The 19441-nt window shown below is 39.9% G+C and overlaps 1 protein-coding gene and 1 pseudogene across 4 annotated transcripts in view; both read left to right on the plus strand.

Annotated features, from left to right (window-relative positions):
• The window catches only part of LOC114695185 (zinc finger protein 26), a 34511-nt gene that overhangs the window by 610 nt on the left and 14460 nt on the right, over positions 1-19441 (plus strand). For all 4 annotated transcript variants that reach the window (XM_028872397.2, XM_028872396.2, XM_028872399.2 and 1 more), the window contains exon 2: positions 154-231. The gene's annotated coding sequence lies outside the window, so the exon portion shown is untranslated. The remainder of the gene's footprint in view (positions 1-153; positions 232-19441) is intronic.
• On the plus strand, positions 64-3079 carry LOC114695285 (annotated as a pseudogene).

Raw genomic sequence — 19441 nt, forward strand, 5'->3', positions numbered from 1 at the left:
CGGCGCCTCTCCGAGGCTCGGACCCAACGGTCCTCCGGTCCGGCCGGGGGCCATTTCGCCTAAATGTGCCTTGCTCTCCCTGTGCCTTCGAATATAGTCCTTGCTGCCTCGAACGCCTTTAAGGTAATCTTACAAAAAATTTTGCTTTTCCAGAAGGAAAAGGATTTCTGCCGTTGGAGTCCGGCTCGGCGACCCGTCGCCCCACGGACCTGGCCAGCCTGGCGCTTACCGGTGAGCAGCAGTGGGTAGAAGCTGATGGACAGGAAAAGTCTCAGGATGAGGGGCTTCTTTTTCATGTCCTCTTACCCCTGTCTTTCTAGCCCGTCTCACTATTTACGATTAGGTTTTAGCATCCTTCCTTTTGGGAAACAGATACATTCCATTAGTTCGGTTTTTTTTTTTTTTTTTAAACGTATCCTGCATCATTTTGGCATGTTACATTTAGTCAGAGAAAAATGTAAATGCTCAGGGTGTGCATATTCGTGTGTTGTGCAGACCGCAAATCATCCCTTACCCCTTCTCTTTATCCCAACAAGAAAGTGTTCACAAGTGAAAAACAGGGGACTTGGCACTGAAGTGATGGCTTATAAAAAACTGGAATTAGGGGCTGGAGAGATGGCTTAGTGGTTAAGAGCTCACATGGCACTTCCGGAGGACCTGAATTTGGTTCCCAGCACTCTTGTTAGTGGCTCATAACACTGTAACTCCAGCCATGAGGGGATGGGGAGACCAGGGGCTTTCACTCATAAACACATACACATAGTTGAATAAATAAGTGGAACACTATTAAGGAATGGATGGAGCTTTATTTTTCTAAAATAGTATATTTGAACTTTATTATTTTCTCTGTGGAGGGGCATGTTTCAGGAAAACTTAAAATCATTACGTTGTGTTAAATTGCAGGAAAACAATGGGTTTCATTATATGTTCATACATGCACATTGTGTATTTTGATCTTATGCTCTCTTGCCTCTTCTCATCTTTTTGTTAAATAGTCCCTCGTATAGGTTTTTCTTTAAAAACAAAGTTTATTGGGGCTGGAGAGATGGCTCTGTTTTAGAGCACTTGTTGCTCTTGTAGGTGGCCTGGGTTCAGTTCCCAACATCCATGAGGTGGTTCACAACCATCAGTAATTCCAGTTCCAGAGGATTGGACATCCTCTTTTGGCCTGGAGGGGCACTAGCCTCCACATGTACACGCAGGCAAAACATTAAAAAAAAAAAAAAAACTTTAAAAAGAGGTGTGTGTGTGTGTGTGTGTGTGTGTGTGTGTGTGTGTGTGTGTATGTATGTATGTATGTATGTATGTGTATCTTTGGGTGTGTGTATGCCTTTCTTTAGAGGCCAGAAGAGGGTGAATTAATGATCACCTGAAGCTGGACTTACAGGTAGCTGTGAGCCACCTGTTATAGGTGCTGGAAACAGCTGTTCCTCTGAAAAGAGCAGCACTTACCATTCTGTATCTCTCCAGCCTCAATTTTTTAAATTTATTTTCTCATTATTATTACTATTATTTTAAAAACCTTTTTTTTTTTTTTTTAAATATATGTTTGAGTATTTTGTCTGAGTGTAGTAGATCTGTGCACCCTGTAAGTGGAATTTTCATGGAGGCCAGAAGAGGATATCAGATTCCCTGTAACTGGAGTTACAGATTGTCATGAGCTGCTCTGTTGGTGCTGGGAATTGAATCCTGGTCCTTTAAAGAGCAGCCAGTGTTCTTAATTTCTGAGCCATCTCTTAGCTTCATTATGATTATTTTATTTATTCATTTTTTAGACAAGGTCTGTAGTCAAGGCTAGCCTGACAACTCACTGTGTGACCCAGTACAGTCAAGCTTCAGCTTCCCTGGTGCTTGGATTACAAGCATGGATGAACCACTGTGCCTGGCCTTTTTGTTTTTAAATCTAGATTTTATTAGAGAAGACAATATTTGTTGGTTTCTTGCTTAATGTGATCTCTTTCTATCCATGTACCAAGCTCAACCATTGTAAGACAACCATATGTTGAACTATTCGAACTTTGAGGTCTTCCTCCTTTGGATTTATCCTATTAAAGTCACAGCAGTAACCTAGCTGATGAGAGCTGATGGGTTAGTCCTACCTGCTGAGACTGAGGAACAGAATAGCTGGAGCCTGTGAGATCTGGGCTAGCTGTGACAACAGAATGAGATGTTCCTAACAAGAAAAATTGTCAAAGTGTGATTAAACAAAAATGTTAATGTACAGCTGAGGAAGTCTAGATTCACCAAGTCACAGTGGGAGTGGGCAGACCTGTTGTAAGCCTGAGAACCAGAATCGTGTCAGCCCAGAATAATTTTAAAATGACCACACTGGCCAGGCGTGGTGGTGCACGCCTTCATTCCCAGCACTTTGGAAGCAGAGGCAAGCAGATCTCTAAAGTTTGAGGTCAGCCTGGTCTACAAAGTGCGTTCCAGGACAGCCAGAGCTAGGCAGAGAAACAGTCTCGAAAAACAAAACAAAACAAAACCAAAATACTGAACAAGACACCTCCTGGTCCTGGTCTGATCCTAAGCAGTGGAAAGGACAGTAAGGGAAATTGGGTCCTAAGCCGTTGGTCACTGTCACTGTGCAAGCCAGGTTTGGAGTAACCATTCACAAGGTGAGTGTAGAAACTTACCGGCAGTCTAATGGCTATCAGCCTCATTTAGTGAACATCTAGTTCAGAAAAATAACAGTAAAGACATATATATATATATATATATATATATATATATATATATATATTTATGGAGACTACAAATCTGTTGAAGGCTATACTTCCAAGTAAAATCTCAGAGTAGGGAATGATTTTCACAGCTTTCAAGAAATTCGACAACTTAATTTGGTGGAATTAAATGGCTGGATTCACGTTCCTTGAACTGACAGTTATAATAAGCCAACTTGAATGTTCATGATACAGATTGCTGTTCTACCCAATCACCGAATAGAGGAGACACCCACACGAGACAAATTAAAAAGTATATACCAGTGGAAGAGAGCTCCGTTGGGAAATTCCCTAGATCTATAGCCATTAGTTTCATGACGTATCCTTCAACATGCTTACTTTAAAAATGGGACAAATGTGACAAATGTGACTGAACAAACATTTTTATACTATCTTACATCAAGTATCTCTAGTGAAAAAGGCATGTTATTTTGCAATTTTCTGTACATTTAAAAGAATTTTAATTTTGATAAGTAACTTTTGGGTTAAAAAATATCAGTGTAAAGCCGGGCAGTGGTGGTGCATGCCTTTAATCCCAGCACTCGGGAGGCAGAGGCAGGTGGATCTTTGTGAGTTCAAGGCAAGCCTGGGGCTACAGAGTGAGTTTCAGGAACGCGCAAACCTACACAGAGAAACCCTGTCTTGAAAAACCAAAAAAAAAAAAAAAAAAAAAGTCAGTGTGAAAAAGCAGATTTCCATGTTGCTCCAAAACTCACCTTTGGTCAGTTGGCTCAAATATCCTTAAGCTTATTATTGTTACTAATATTGAGACAGGGTCTTTCTGTGTAACAGTGGTTGGTTGGCCTAAGACTCAATACCAGACTGGCCTTGGAATCACAGTGATCCATCTGTCTTGCTTCTTGGTCCTCCACACCTAGGCCTGTTTATTATTTGTGTGTGTGTGTGTGTGTGTGTGTGTGTGTGTGTGTGTGTGTGTGTGTGTAGAGAGGAGAGGAGAGTGGGGAGAGAGAGAGAGAGAGAGAGAGAGAGCGCGCGAGCGCTTCTCAGTTTCAAGAGGTCCCATTTATTAATTGTTGCTCTCAGTGTCTGTGCTATTGGTGTTATATTTAGGAAGTGGTCTCCTGTGCCAATGTATTCAAGACTATTTCCTACTTTCTCTTCAGTCAAGTTGAGTGTAACTGGATTTATGTTGAGGTCTTTGATCCACTTGGACTTGAGTTTTGTGCATGGTGACAGATATGGATTTATTTGCAATCTTTTACATGTTGACATCCAGTTATGCCAGCACCATTTGTTGAAGATACTTTCTTTTTTCTATTGTACAGTTTTGGCTCCTTTGTCAAAAATCAGGTGTTCATATGTGTGTGGATTAATGTCAGAGTCTTCAGTTCGATTCCATTGGTCTACATGTTTTTTATGCCAGTACCAAGCTTTTTTTATTACTATAGCTCTATAGTAGAGTTTGAGGTCAGGGATGGTGATGCCTCCAGAGGTTGCTTTATTAAACAAGATTCTTTTAGCTGTCCTGGGTTTTTTGTTTTTCCACATGAAGTTGACTATTGTTCTTTCCAAGTCTGTGAAGAATTGTGTTGGGATTTTGATGGGGATTGCATTGAATCTGTAGATTGCTTTTGGTAAGATTGCCATTTTTACTATTGTCAATCCTGCCTATCCATGAACATGGGAGATCTTTCCATTTTCTGATATTTTCTTCATTTTCTTTCTTCAGAGACTTAAAGTTCTTATTGTACAGGTCCTTCACTTGTTTAGTTAGTGTTATCTCAAGGTATTTTATATCATTTGTGGCTATTGTAAAGGGTGATGTTTGTCTGATTTATTTCTCAGCCCTTTTATCATTTGTGTATAGAAGGGCTACTGATTTTTTTTGAGTTGATCTTGTATCCTGCCACTTTACTGAAGGAGTTTATAAGCTGTAGGATTTCCCTGGTAGAATTTTTGAGGTCACTTATGTATACTATCATATCGTCTGCAAATAGTGAAAGCTTGACTTCTTCCTTTACATTCCAATTTCTATCCCTTTGATCTCCTTTAATTGTCTATTTCTCTAGCTAGAACTTCAAGTACTATATTGAATAAATATGGGGAGAGTACACAGCCTTGTCTTGTTCCTGATTTTAGTGGAATTGCTTTGAGTTTCTCTCCATTTAATTTGATGGTGACTGTTGGCTTGTTGTAAATTACCTTTATTATGTTTAGGTATGTTCTTTGTATTCCTGATCTCTCTAGAGCCTTTATCATGAAGGGGTGTTGGATTTTGTCAAAGGCTTTTTCAGCATCTAATGAGATGATCATGTGTGTTTTTTTTTTTTCTTTCAGTTTGTTTATATGGTGTATTACATTGACATATTATGTTGAACCATCCTTGCATCCCTGGGATGAAGCTGACTTTGTCATGGTGGATAATTTTTTTGCTGTGTTCTTGGATTCGGTTTGCCAATATTTTATTGAGTATTTTTGCATCAAAGTTCATGAGGGAGATTGGTCTGTAATTTTCTTTCTTTGTTGCATCTTTGTGTGGTTTGTGTATCAGGGTAACTGTAGCCTCATAAAAAGAGTTTGGTAATGTTCCTTCTGTTTCTGTTGTGTGGAACAATTTGAATAGTATTGGAATTAGCTCTTCTTTGAAAATCTGTTAGAATTCTGTGCTGAAACCATCTGGTTTTGGGCTTTTTTTGGTTGGGAAATTTTAATGACCGTTTCTATTTCCTTAGGTGTTATTGGTCTATTTAAATGGTTTATCTGGTCATGATTTAACTTTGGTATGTGGTACCTATTCGGAAAATTGTCCATTTCTTTCAGATTTTCCAATTTTGTGGAGTAGAGGTTTTTGCAGTATGACCTGATGAGCCTCTGGATTTCCTGTGTCTGTTGTTATGTCCCCCTTTTCATTTCTGATTCTCTGTTCCATCTCTGCATTCTCTTGGTTATGCTTGCACCTATAGTTCCTGTTTGTTTACTCAGATTTTCTATTTCCAGCATTCCCTCTGTTTGTGTTTTCTTTATTGTCTCGATTTCAGTTTTTAAATCTTGAATTGTTTCCTTCATCTTTTTAATTCCTTTTTCTTGGCCTTCTTTGATTTCTTCCAATTTTTTTGTTTGTTTTTTCTTTCATTTCTTTAAGGGAATTTTTCATTTTTTTTAAAGGGAGTTTTTCATTTCTTTAAGGGAATTTTTCATTTCCTCTTTAAGGGCCTCTATCATCTTCTTAAACTCATTTTTAGGATTAAATTCTTCTGCTTCTTCTGCATTGGTATGCTCAGGTCTTGCAGGTGTAGAACCACTAGGTTCTCATGGTGTCAAATAGGTCTTTATGTTGTTGCCTGTATTTTTGCACTGGCGTCTACTCATCTCTTCCTCCGCTTGGTGCAGCAGGTGTCTGTGTCTGAGGGTGCCTCTCTTGTTCCAATTGGTAGTCTTGGTCCACTTGGAGTTCTTGGTCAAATTGGTGCTGATGGGCTCTGTTTCTCCAGGAGCAGCTTAGTCCAATTGGTGTTAGTGGGTTCTGTCTCAGGGAGCAGCTGTTCCCAATTGGTGTAGGGTGGGCTTGTGGCTCTGGTGGTTGTTGGTGTCACATGGGATGGTTTTCTTGGCAAGGGGGCAGGGAAAGAGGCTGTTGTCCAGTCTCTGGTTCCAGTGACTGTTCCCTGTCGGTGCAGGGTGGGCTTATGACTCCGGTGGTCGTTGGGGTCACAGGGGCAAGCATGGAAAGGCAGCTGCCTGGTCCCTGGGGCTTCAGTGGCTGGAGGGGAGGGGCATGTAATGTGCCCCCAGGGTCTAGGGGCTAGAGACCTGGATCGGTGGCTGGTCGGCTCCTTCTCTTGTGTTCTTGGGTTGCTCTCTGCTTGCTTGCCAACTCCTCAGATGATCTTGTTTCCTCAGACTGCAGGCGTCTGAGACCTCCACACTGGCTGTTCTTGCCATCTTTTCTTTTTCATTTGGTTTTTCTACCTGACAAGGTCCTGGTGGTCTGCATGGTCCCATAAGGGGCTAGACATCTAACCTATTGGTAGAGCATTGGCCTAGTGTGAGAAGGTCTTGTAGAGAAGTATATGTAAGGGAAGGTAGCAGTGTAGGGATAGCAGACCCCAGCGTGCCATTGTTAATGATGTGGTGTTACCTCTCTAGTGAAGCAGATGCTTCTCTTGCTTGGCTAGGCAGTGAGCCCTCTAGTCTCTGATTCATTGAGCAGTTTCCTCAGAGTTGCTCACTCTGTTTACCCCATATCTATTTAACCCTTCTTCTTTGCCCACTGACAAGTCAGTCAGCTTAATCAAGACCCAAAGAATGTAGCCAGTTTTGCTATAACCAGAACTGGGGAGTGGTAGTAGCTCTGACTGTGCCTTTATGTGTGTCCAACCTGTGCCTTGGAGGTAACTATAATGTACCCCAACACAAAATTATAGACTTAAAACATGAGATCTTAATTTTTGTAACTCAGTGTGTGAGTCCCAATTGTAAACTTTGTAGTGACAGTGTTGTTGTGTTGCACTGTCAAAAAGTTGAACACATTTATAGACACATTTGTAGATGGGTGAATCTAATTAATCTTATCAGTAAAAACCAGGAGTCAAATACTGGGGTAAAACCTGAAAGACCAGAGAAGCAGGGCAGCAGCCACAGTCACTCTTAGCTCTTCTGTGTTGAGGTCCTGTCTCTGCCTTGCCTTATCATTTTTTTTCCTCTCTGTACAAACCTTCAGACCTCTATGGTTAACTAGTGGTTAGCTCTACCGTCTGACTCCAAACAAGCTTTGTCAGAATAAAATATCACACAAGAGACTCTAGGTTCTTTCTATTTAGGGAGGGGAGTTTCAGAGTCAGTCAGCTGAGTATAGGCATAGCAGTCATAGCAGCATGGCTCAGATGTTGTCCAGGAAGCCGGAGTCACCTGCTGTTAACCTTACAGAAGGAACATTGGGGAAGCCAAGGGCAGCATTTTGTTGTGTTTTGTGGGATCCATGCAGGGTCTTGGCACCAGGTTGTATTTTCCTCTGTTGTGATGAGTAGGCTCTCTGGGTTCTGAAAGCTGTGAGTTCTGGTCCTATCTGAGACAGGAGAATTTCATCTGATAATCTGGTCAAGTGAGGTACAACAACATGTGTGAGATAGCTAAAGCCTTTTATAGATTAGTCAGAGATCCTTGAAGGAGGTGAGTTGCTTTTAAGGGCCCATGGAAATCTGTTCAACAGCACAGTATACAGTGAGGGACTTTTGAGACTAGGTCTTTATTAAGGCCCATGGGCGTTTTGACTTTAATGCTTTCTTGCTGGGGTTGTGAATTGAGAATCAGGATTTATTTATTTATTTATTTATCTTTATTTTCTTTCTATTGAGACAGGGTCTTGTATAGACCAGGCTGGCCTTGAACTCTTTTTTTTTTTTTTTTTTTTTTTTTTTTGTTTTTTGAGACAGGGTTTCTCTGTGTAGCTTTGCGCCTTTCCTGGAACTCACTTGGTAGCCCATGCTGGCCTCGAACTCACAGAGATCCGACTGCCTCTGCCTCACGAGTGCTGGGATTAAAGGCGTGCGCCACCACCGCCCGGCAGGCCTTGAACTCTTAAAATATGTTGTGAGTGTTTTTATCTGCATGTGTATGTGTTGTTGCCCTTAGAGACCTGAAGAGGGTGTTGAATCAGTATCCTAGAACTGAAATTGACAGACAGTTGTAATCTACTGTGTGTGTGCTGGGAACCAAACCTGGGTCTTTCTGCAAGAGCAGCAAGTGCTCCTAACCACTAAGCCATCTTTCCAGCCCAATGACCTTGAACTCTTAAGATCCTACCTCACACAGATGTGTACCACTGGACTTTAGGTTTAATAGTGGACTTTAGGAGGATGGTACTGTATGTTGTGTTTTTCTGTAATAAGATGAACAAATGGCTACATAGTAAACACAAATGGGAAAAGGTTTAAGTAGGCCCCTGCTTCCGCTTTTTATAGTGTCAGTACTCATTGCCCTAAAATAGTCCCCACATATGCTATATAATACAGAAAATAATGAATTAAAATATTAAATTCATTATTGAAATAATGAATTAAAATTTGTTCCTATTATTTAAATTTGACTTTGCATATGGAACTTTGGACCTTAATCAGAATAGTTACTAATGAGGCTGGTTATGTGGTTCAGTGTTTGCCTAACATCCATGAGACTCTGGTTTTTGTCCCAGCACTGAAAAAATTAATATGATTCAAAGGCTATATAGGGCTTTCAAGAATTAAGTTCTGTTATATAAAATACAGCAGAGGGTTTACCAGTTTGATCAATCCTTGTTGTCTATTCTGAGTCTGAAAAGAAACGATTCCCATATGAATTGTGATAGCTTTAATGCTGTTCATTGAGGTCCCTATATCCAACATTTAGTATTAAAATAAATAATTCTATGAAATCAACAGCTAGATGATATTTTGCTCTTAGATATTGGCTAACATATTGTATTTATTTCCTGTTTCAATAGCGTCTCAGAAACATTGTAGTTGAAACTCAAAAACAGTTCAATTCACCTCTTCCAGGCTGCTCTGGAGTCCCTCAGTACCTTTTTTTTTTTTTTTTTAAAACATGTATAGCCTTTGAAACATCCTAACTGTGTCTTCCTTTCTTCAAAAACACAGATATGATGTAGTATTGATAGCATCTTTTTACCAGGGACATTTAATGATTACTTTTAGTGATATATAAGTCTCAACATATTTCAGTCCTTTTCTGGGTTCTCATGTATGTTTTAGTTACCTAAAGGAATAGAATGAATACCCTCCCCACCTACACACACACACACACACACACACACACACACACACAACACAACCACACCTACACACACACACACACAACACACACACACACACACACACACACACAGACTCACACACTGCCATATAGGATGCAGTCTGAGTAGTCCACCAGTGGCTGTCTCATGACAGAAAAGCCAAGAATCTGATAGTTCAGCCAGTCTACAAGATTACATGTCTCTGCAGTCAGTCCCAATCTGGTGCTAGAGCCCAGGAGAATTCTTGGATAATTACTGGTTTTGGGTCTACATTGGGATCCTGAAGAACTAGATTTGGTACTGACTACAGCATCAGGATAGATGAACTTGCCAGGGAGAGTAAGGACAATTAGGAAAAAGCATTTTCCTTCTTCCATATCTATCAGAAGATGTGGCCTAGGTTTAGGGTGGGTCTTCCTTCAGATAATCTGATTTAGAAAAGCCATAACAAGAGTGCCCGGTTTCTTGAATTTTAGTTGATTCATATGTAGTCAAGTTGACAACCAAAATTAGGGCATCACAAGTCCACCCCTAACACAATCACATCTCCTTATGTTATGCTTAATTTCCAAATAAAAATAAAAACAAGTTCATAATTTTACCTTGCGTGATATAACTCATCCACATACAATCACAAATGCATTACATAATTTTGAATAAGTGGCAAGGTCCCTGGAGGAATGTTTGGTCTTTTAAATATGGTAATATAGATTTACAATACTTAACCACTGATACTATCTCAATTGATGATACATTACATGATAAAGAAATAGAGGAAAGAAGATGCAAACACTGCCTTAATATATGTAAACTTGTTTTTAACAAAGCAGGGCAGAAACACTCATGCCAGTTACTGTCCTTTTCTGTAGCTGGTCAGGTAGCCTTAGCTGGTATTTAAAACTATCCTCTACCTGCCTCCATGCTCAGCAAGCACCTCAGCAGACTTGTTTTTTTTTTTTTTTTTTTTCTTTTTTTTGAGGAGTGACCCATACCTTCATCTCTAAAGATGACCCTTTGTTCCCCTGCCTGATTGATTGGGGTGTTGTAGTTTCCTGTTGACTTTAATCATAGGACATATTTTCCTACTGGGTCTCTAGGGGGGTTAGTGAGCAGAACCATTCCCATTTTGTCTTAGTTAGGTATCTATTACTATGCTAAAACACCATGACCAAGAGCAACTTGGGGAGGAAAGGGTTTATTTAATTCTAAACTTCCAAGTAGCAGCCCATCATTGAGGGAAGTCAAGGCAGGTACTTAGGTGGGGCAGTGATCTTGTTGGAGATGTGTTACTGCAGGCAGGCTTTGAGGTTTCAAAAGCCTACACCATTCCTAGTTAGCTTTCTCGGTCTCCTACTTGTAGATAAGGATGTAAGTTCTCAGCTCTAGGCCTAGTGCCTGCTTACCTGCCTGCCTGCTTCCATGTTCCCTTACCACGGACACTAACCGTCTATAACCATGAATCCCGAATTAAATGTTTTCTTGTATAAGTTGCGTTGATCATAGTTTTCTGTCACAGCAATAGAATAGTAGCCAAGACAGTGACCAAGGCAATATAGAAAAGGAAGGGTTTATTTGGGCTTACAGTTTCCCAAGGGATAAAGATCCATCCCTGTCATGGTGGAGGAGTGTGGCAGCAGGCAGACATGGTGACTGGAGCAGCAAACTGAGGACTCAAATCTTAAACCACAAGCGTAAAGCAGAGAGATTGAACTGGGAATGGTGTGTGGCTTTTGAAATCTCAGAGTCCTCCTTTCTGAAATCCTCCAGCAAGGCCAGATCTCCTAAACCTCCTCAAAGAGTGCTACCAATTTGGGACCAAGTATTTGACCATCTGAATCTCTCGGGGACATTCTTACTCAAACTGCTCCACAGAGGGAACATGGTCTACATTTACAGAGTTTATGTACATGTTGAAATCAGAAGGGACTTAGTTTTAGAGGCATGTCTGGACCTTGTGCTTCCTCTTTTCGTTCCCTTGGTAGATGCCAGGGTACTGGAGAGCAGCTCTTATTGAGAACTGTGGCTACCTCAGGAATTAACTGAGAGAACCATGAGACACGGATGGCACTGCTGAGTATCATGTGTGATAGAACTCTGTGAGATTTTGTTACTTTTCATCCCTTAGTCAGGATGTCCCTTGTAAATGGCAAAGACCCAACAAATGATATATACCTGGCAAAACTTGAAGCAGTCATTTTAGTACTCAATACTCTGAGCAACAAATTCTCACATCTTCCAACTCATTATAAATTACTAAACCACTGCTTTAGATTTTTCTCTATTAGGAAATGAAAAAAAAACTATATGCATCTCTGTCCATATAGATGACCAAAGTCGGTGGAGGGGGGCAGTCAAAGGGAGAACCTCATATGGTTCTATGGTGTATATATATGTGTGTATATATATATATATATAATTATATACACACACACGTATATTACATTTATTTAATTTTGTGTGTGTATGTGTGCACATGTGTGCCATACTGTGAGTGTGGAGGTCGGGGGACAACTTTTGAGACTCTGTTTGTCTGGGGACAACTTATGGGAATCATTCTTTCCTACACCTGTGAGAGGGAAGGCCCAAGGATTAAACTTAGGTCATCAGGCTCACATTCGAGTACTTCTGCCCACTGAGTCATCTTACCAGCTCCACATACTTTTTTTATTTTAAAACATAATTTTTTTTATTGATTCTTTGGGAATTTTACATCAAGTATTCCAATCCTACTCATTTCCCGGTCCCTCCGTATCCGTTCCTCACCCTTGCAGCGTCCCTTCACAAGGAAAACCTAAAAAGAAATAATAAAAATCAAATAAAAATAAGAAATAAAAAAAATACAATTAAGAATATTAAGTCGGGTGATGGTGGCTCATATCTTTAATTCCAGCACTCGGGGGTAGAGCCCAGGAGTTCGAGGCCAGCCTGGGCTGCAGAGTGAGTTCCAAGATAGGCTCCAAAGCTACAGAGAAACCCTGTCTCAGAAAAAAAAAAAAAAAAAGAAAAAAAAAAAAAGAAAAAAGAAAAGGAATATTAAAAACAAAAGCAAACAAAAAACCCCTGCTTCACTTGTTCTTTCTCGACTCTCCATGGCCTCTTCATTCGTCTTAGTGACATTGGGAGCTGTTGTGTATCATGCAGTACATCCTTTTGTTGTGTATCATGCAGTACACCCTTTTGTCCAGACAGCTTTATTTGCAGATGTTCAGTGTGCTGTTGGTCAGGTTCAAGGCCTCTGACTTGTGGCCCACCATCATCACTGGACCCTCCCTGAGACTCCTCTCAGATGTCCTGCTGTTGCCCCAGTCATGGAGATTTGTGGCTATGGGTCCTCAGGTCATCGATGGGGCCCACATATTTTTTTCTTTTATTTTTGTTAATTTTTTGTACATTTTTTTTTTTTTTGAGATAGTTTCTCCATGTAGTTCTCCTGGAACTTGCCTGTAGACCAGGCTGGCCTTGAACTCAGAGATCCGTCTGCCTCTGCTGGGATTAAAGGCCTGGGCTACCACTAGTACTTTTTTCCTAAGACTTTCAGGTATGTTACTAAGTTACTAATGAGAGGTCGGTCAGTTGGTTGGTCCTTCTATCTACCTATCTCATTGAGGCAGTGTCTCTGAGTAGTCCTGTAACTTGTTTCGTAGACCAGGATGACATGTAGTGAATTCTCTGTATTATTTTGATGTAGGTATTTAGTGCTATGCACTTGTCTCTTAGAACTGCCTTCTTTGTGTCCTGTGGATTTGGGTATGTTGTGTTTTCATTTTCATTCTATTCCAAAAAGTTTTTTTTATTTCTGTCTTGACTTTTTTTCATTCAGTATTGAGTTCTGCTTCCTTGAGTTTGTAAGCTTTCTGTTGTTGATATCCTACTTTAATCCATGGTGGTTAGAGCAAGGTGCTTCAATTTTCTTATATCTGTTAGTTTTTGGAGAAAGGTTCATGAGCTGCTGAGAAGAAATTCTATTCTTTTGTGTGTTTGAGTGAACTCTTTGTAGATATCTGCTAGGTCCATTTGAATTATGATGTTATTTAACCCCAGCACTTCTCTGTTTAGTTTAATCTGGATGACCTTTATTGATGAGAGTGGGTATGGAAATCACCTACTATTACTGTATGATTTTAGCTGTAGCAGTATTTCTGAACTTGGGTACCCTTGTGTTTGGTGTATAATTGTTTAGAATTGCAGTATTATCTTGGTGGATTTGATGAGTATGTAGTACCCTTCCCTGTATCTTCTGATTAGTTTTGGTTTGAAGTCTGTTGTGTCAAGTATTAAAATCTACACGCTTCTTGGGTTCATTTAACTGGAATATATTTTTCCTTCCTTTACCCTGAGATGATTCAGTCCATCCTTGATGGGTGTGTTTCTTTGATGTAGCAGGAGGATAGATCCTGTTTTCCAATTCAGTTTATTAGTCTTTTATTGGGGGAATTGAGAGTAGTAATATTGAGAGTTATAATTGAGCAGTGTTTTGATTCCTGTTTTTGTGTGCCCCCTCTTGATTTATTGATCTGATTTTATTTATTCCTTGTGTTTTCTTGAGTGTGGTTCACCTCTTCAGACTGAAGTTTTCCTTCTATTGTCTTCTTTAGAGGTGGATTGGTGAAATTGCTTAAATTTGATTTTATTGTAGAATGTTTTTCTTTCTTTGTCTAATGTGATTGGTAGTTTTGCAGGGTATTATTGTCTGAGCTGACATCTGTGGTCTCTTGAAGTTTTTAGAACATCTACTCAGGTCTTTGTCTTTCAGTGTCTCCATTGAGAAGTCAGGTGTTACTCTTGTGGGCCTGTCTATATGTCTTTTTCCCTTATGGCTTTTAATATCCTTCCTTGGATTATAGTGTGTTTTGGAGAATTTCTTTTCTGGTCCAGTCTGTTGGATGTTCGGTATGCTTATTGTACTTCGATAGACACCTTCTTTTTTTTTTTCCGAGACAGGGTTTCTCTGTGTAGCTTTGCACCTTTCCTGGCACTCACTTGGTAGTCCAGGCTGGCCTCGAACTCACAATGATCCACCTGGCTCTGCCTCACGAGTGCTGGGATTAAAGGTGTGCGCCACCACCGCCCAGCTGATAGACACCTTCTTTAGATTGGGAAACTTTTCTTCTAAGGTTTCAGTGCCTTTGACTTGTGTTTTTCTTCTTCCACCTATTATTTGTACATTTGGTCTTTTCATAGTGTCCCAGGTTTCTTAGATATTTTGTGCCAGGTGTGTTTTTGTTGTGGTGGTGTTTTTATTTTTTATTTTTTTGGATTTATCCATTTCTTTTACCTTGTCTTAAACACCCGAGAGTCCCTCTTCCATGTCTTGTTCTGTGTTGGTGAGGCTTAGCTCTGAGGTTTTGTTTGACTTGCTAAATTTTTCATTTCTAGTTTTATTTCAGTTTTGATTTACTTTAGTGATTCTATTTCCTTGTTAAATTCCACTTTTATGTCTTGAATTGTTTTACTCAACTTTTTGTGTCTTTTCAGACTTTGATTTATTTATATCCTCTTTCTGGTCCTTGAACATATTTATAATTGCTCTTTTGAAGTTCTCATCTTATGCTTAAGTATATTGCATTTCTCAGAGCCTACTGTAATAAGGCTGCTGGCTTTTGGTGGAGGGAGGCATATTGGTATTTTTGTGCTATGATCTAGGCATTTGGAATTACGGTTTGAGGTATTTCTTGGTGTCAGTACCTGGCCTTGTCTTGATTGTGTAGGTGTTCTGTTCTTTGGTTGCCCTCTCTGGACTTGTCTTAGGCAAGTGTGATGGCTGTGGGGTCCCTGTTAGGTAGTGCTTCTGTGGGTCAGCAGGTGGCAAAGGAATGGAGATAGACTAGGAAGAAAGGCTGAGAGTGGCTGTGGGAAAGAGCTAGGGAGAGCAGAGGTCCATTACCAAAAGCAGAGTCCCCAGGGAATGTAGATGTGGTGGGAGGTGAGTTTCCTGCAGCCAGGCTATAGTAGAATAAGTAGTATTCTAGAAAAAATAATAAAAGAACAAGTCTGGAAAGACAGGAATGAAAAAAACTAGGGGGACCCTGAGTCTGCTTCAAGAAGTGGAGTTCCGAGGTAATAGAGGTCCCAGATAATGGAGGTGGGTGGGAGGAAGTGCTCATGGGAGCATGCCACTGTGGGACTAAGAGTAAATCTGGAGACAGTGTAAAGGAGAAGAGGAAGGAGAGTGAAAATTGGCTGGGTCCTGCCTGTTGGGGAACCCTGGTAGAACGTGTTTCTGCATATCAGCGGCTGACAGAAAGGAATGGAGAAGATCAGCAGGAAAGAGCTAAGCTGGATCCACACCAAGAGGCTGAATCCACAGGATATTATTATATTATTATTATTACTACTACTACTACTACTACTACTACTACTACTACTACTAGGGCCAGAATACTAGATTAGCAGAATACTCCTTTTACCCTTTCAGAGTTGCAGCCATTACTGGCCATAACTAAGGTAAGTCTTTTCAGTTCCCCAAATAAATAATACTAAGATTAAGAAAAAAAGGTTTATTTTTATTTTATGTATGTGTTTATCCTGCATGTATGTTTGTACAACATGTGCATGCCTGCTGCCTGTGGAGGTCAGAAGAGGGCATCAGATCTCTGGAACTCCTAGAGTTGTGAGTTGCTGTGTAGGTACTGGGTCCCAGACCTGGTTCCTCTGGAAGAGCATCAGGCTCTCTTAATTACTAGCCCCTCTCTCCAGCCCCTGAAACCTCTCTTTGTATACTCAAAACACTTTAAATGCCCGTTCAGCAGGTCTCTAAACAGTTTTTGAAGCCTGTCTATTAAGTACATTTGACTTTAAATAAACTTTACTTCTTTTTAGTTACTTGTTTTAGGCTTAACCTTGTAAACATACAGAAGGTTAAATAAAGTTTTATTTTAGTTCTTATTTAATTCTTAAATAAAGAATTACAATTTGTTCTTAGCATGACTATAAGCATAGTTCTGAGCATGTCAAAGAATTTGATCATTTATAAGGTGATTATTAACCTGCATGTCCTAACTATAGCCTTAAAAATTATAATTCTTGAATTGAAGCTCTATTAGTAACCAAAGTAAAACTTAAATCATAAATGGCAGCCCACAGAGAGACTGAGAATCTTTTTTTTTAATCCTTTTATAGTGCATCATTATAGAATATCAGTTTCTTGTATGACTCAGTTTGTCTAAATAGCTGATACTTAACAAAGTCAGCAAAGATAAAGAGGCCAGATAGACATTTTCAAGCCAATTTCCGTTAGCCTGAATACACCGTAGGTGAGGAGAGATATTCCATAGGCTCTTGCCAAATTGCTCAGGCCATCGTCTTGTGTTGCATGAATCCTAAATGGTCTTATAATAAAAACCTGGAGCCAAATATAAGGGTGAAAGCTGAAAGATCAAAGAAATAGAGCAAGCCACAGCTACTACCTCTTACCTTACCAACTCCTCAGCCTGACAGAGCCTCTGCAAGAGTGTGAATTCCTGTCTCCTCCTGCCTTATATTCCTTTCTCTGTCCAGCCATATCTTCCTGTTTCAACCTTCCTAATGCAGGGATTAAAGGTGTGTGCCACCACTGCTTGGCTGTTTCTTTTTGACACTGGATTAATATTGTGTAGCCCAGCATGGCCTTGAACTTAAAGAGATCTAGACGGATCTCTGTCTCTGCCTTCTGAGTGCTAGGATTAAAGGTGTGTTGCCACCACTGCCTGACCTCTGTGGCTAACTCTGTGGCTGGCTCTGTCCTCTGCTCTTCAGGCAAGCTTTATTTCTTGGATTGTAAATATATCACCACAGTCTTGCTGCTTCATAAGATAAGATAGAATATCTCAGTTTTTGGTGCTCATATCTGTGGTTCCAACTCCTTAGCCTCTCGTCTGCTTCCCCATATATTAATTTTTTTTTTCCATTCCTTTCCATCCTAGTTCACCCTGTTTTTTGAGCCTCAGTTATTCTTTAGCTGTCTGTCATCTTAGTCTGTCCAAAACTCTGGTCAGATTGTATCTCGTGACAACAAACCTCTGCTGATTCTTTTTAAAGTCATATTTTTAATCAGAAGATCTAACTAGGGATGTTGGTCCCTGATAGTGACTGTCAGGTTGGCATCAAAACCTGGTCAAAGGCAGTAGCCCTAAGCCAGAAGGCTTGGGCTGATTTTTTTTTCCTTCATTCCTTTCTCTCTCCCTCCCTTCTTTCTTCTTTCTCTCTTTTCTCCTCCTCCTCCTCCTCCTCCTCCTCCTCCTCCTCCTCCTCCTTCTTCTCTCTCCTCTCTCTCTCTCTCTCTCTCTCTCTCTCTCTCTCTCTCTCTCTCTCTCTCTCTCTCTCTCTTGACAGCTTTCTTTATGGAGCTTTCCTACTTGGTTTTGCTTCTGGCAGCATTTTCTATCTTGGCCCTTTTAAATGGATGTCTGAGGCCTAGTCCTCTGGGTCCTGAGCTAGTGTATTCTATTAGCTCAGGTGTGTATCTGGCCAAAGCCCTGTGTTTAAAGTGAAAACTAGAATTGGCAAAATACTAGAAGAATCTTTGCATATATCAACCACTGATGGTTGTAGACTCAATGAATTTTTTTCTGTGTCTAAACAATTTTAAACTGTTACATTTTTAAGAATGTACCCCCCAAAAATTTACAGAACCCCTTTCAGTTCAATCTAATAAAAGTGGTTTCTAGAAAATACTCCACGTGAAGTCTGTCTTTAGTTCAGTTTGAAAGCATTCCTAAGGTCAGTGAATTTTGAGAATGTTCAAGGACAAGCATTTTGGTTTAACCCATGACATTCTGAGATAAAGGTACATCTAGAAGACATGTTATTTAGCCATTTTTTAAAAAAGGGGAAATGAGTTATTAAACACACTAAACCTCATTTATATTTTCTTGTTGGAGGAATAAAAATGATTACATTTTATTTTATTTTCTAAAGATTTATTTATTTATTTTATGTATATGGTGCTCTATCTGCATGTTTGCCTGCAGGCCAGAAGAGGGCACCAGATCCCATGACAGATGGTTGTGAGCCACCATGTGGATGCTGGGAATTGAACTCAGTACCTCTGGAAGAGCTGCCAATGCTCTTAACCACTGAGCCATCTCTCCAGCCCAATGATTACATTTTAAATTATAGCCTTTTCAGTGTTGTCCCCCCTTTTAAAAAAAATCTTGTTTTTATGATTATTTTCCTCATCTGTTATTCTTATTCTCAAGACAAGAATCCAAAATCCATCCCAATCTAAAATATCTTGGAGAATCCACTGTTACTCAAAAATATCCATTTTAAAACAAGAGTTGAATCCAGGTTACACATGCAGTATGCTGTAGTAAATTAAGATTACCTATGTATAAATTTTCATCAACCCTCTTAGTATACCATGTAGTTTTAAGTTAACTTTTTGTTACAGATTTTACAGATTTTTTAAAAAGATTTATTTATTTATTTAATATATGAGTGCTCTATCTTCATGTATGCCTTTATGCTAGAAGAGGGCATCAGATCCTATAGAGATTGTTGTGAGCCACCATGTGGAATTGAACTTCACCCCTGTTTATTTGTATTAGGAGTTTGCTGTTTTGGATATGATGAGTTTCTTCCAGGTTCTCCTTTGTTAATATATGTGCTCATCTTAGGCAGTGTCTCCTTTCTTGTGCTCTCGTGGATGACCCTGTCTTCTTTGGTATAGGATTCCTTATTTTCTGCAGTGTAGGATTGGTTATGATGAGTTGTCATAATTGTTGTTTGTCTCAAAATGTGGATCGGGGGTGAAAGGCTGAGGAGTTTCTTGGCAGATACAAAATAAAGTCAGGACAAGATGGTGCCACCTTAGCCATTTCATAGTCAAGGGTACTAGTGGTCTTTATTCATAGTGTTCTGTGTCTGGCTTTGGTAGCATAGTGATTGATGAATTTAGAACTGTTTCTTACTCTTCTAATTTTTGGAAGGGCACAAGGTTTCTGGAATTATTTAGGTACTTTGTAGAATGCAGTTGTGATGGTACTTTCCC

Source organism: Peromyscus leucopus, chromosome 7 (genome assembly GCF_004664715.2).
Source record: "Peromyscus leucopus breed LL Stock chromosome 7, UCI_PerLeu_2.1, whole genome shotgun sequence".
Lineage (NCBI taxonomy): Eukaryota > Metazoa > Chordata > Mammalia > Rodentia > Cricetidae > Peromyscus > Peromyscus leucopus.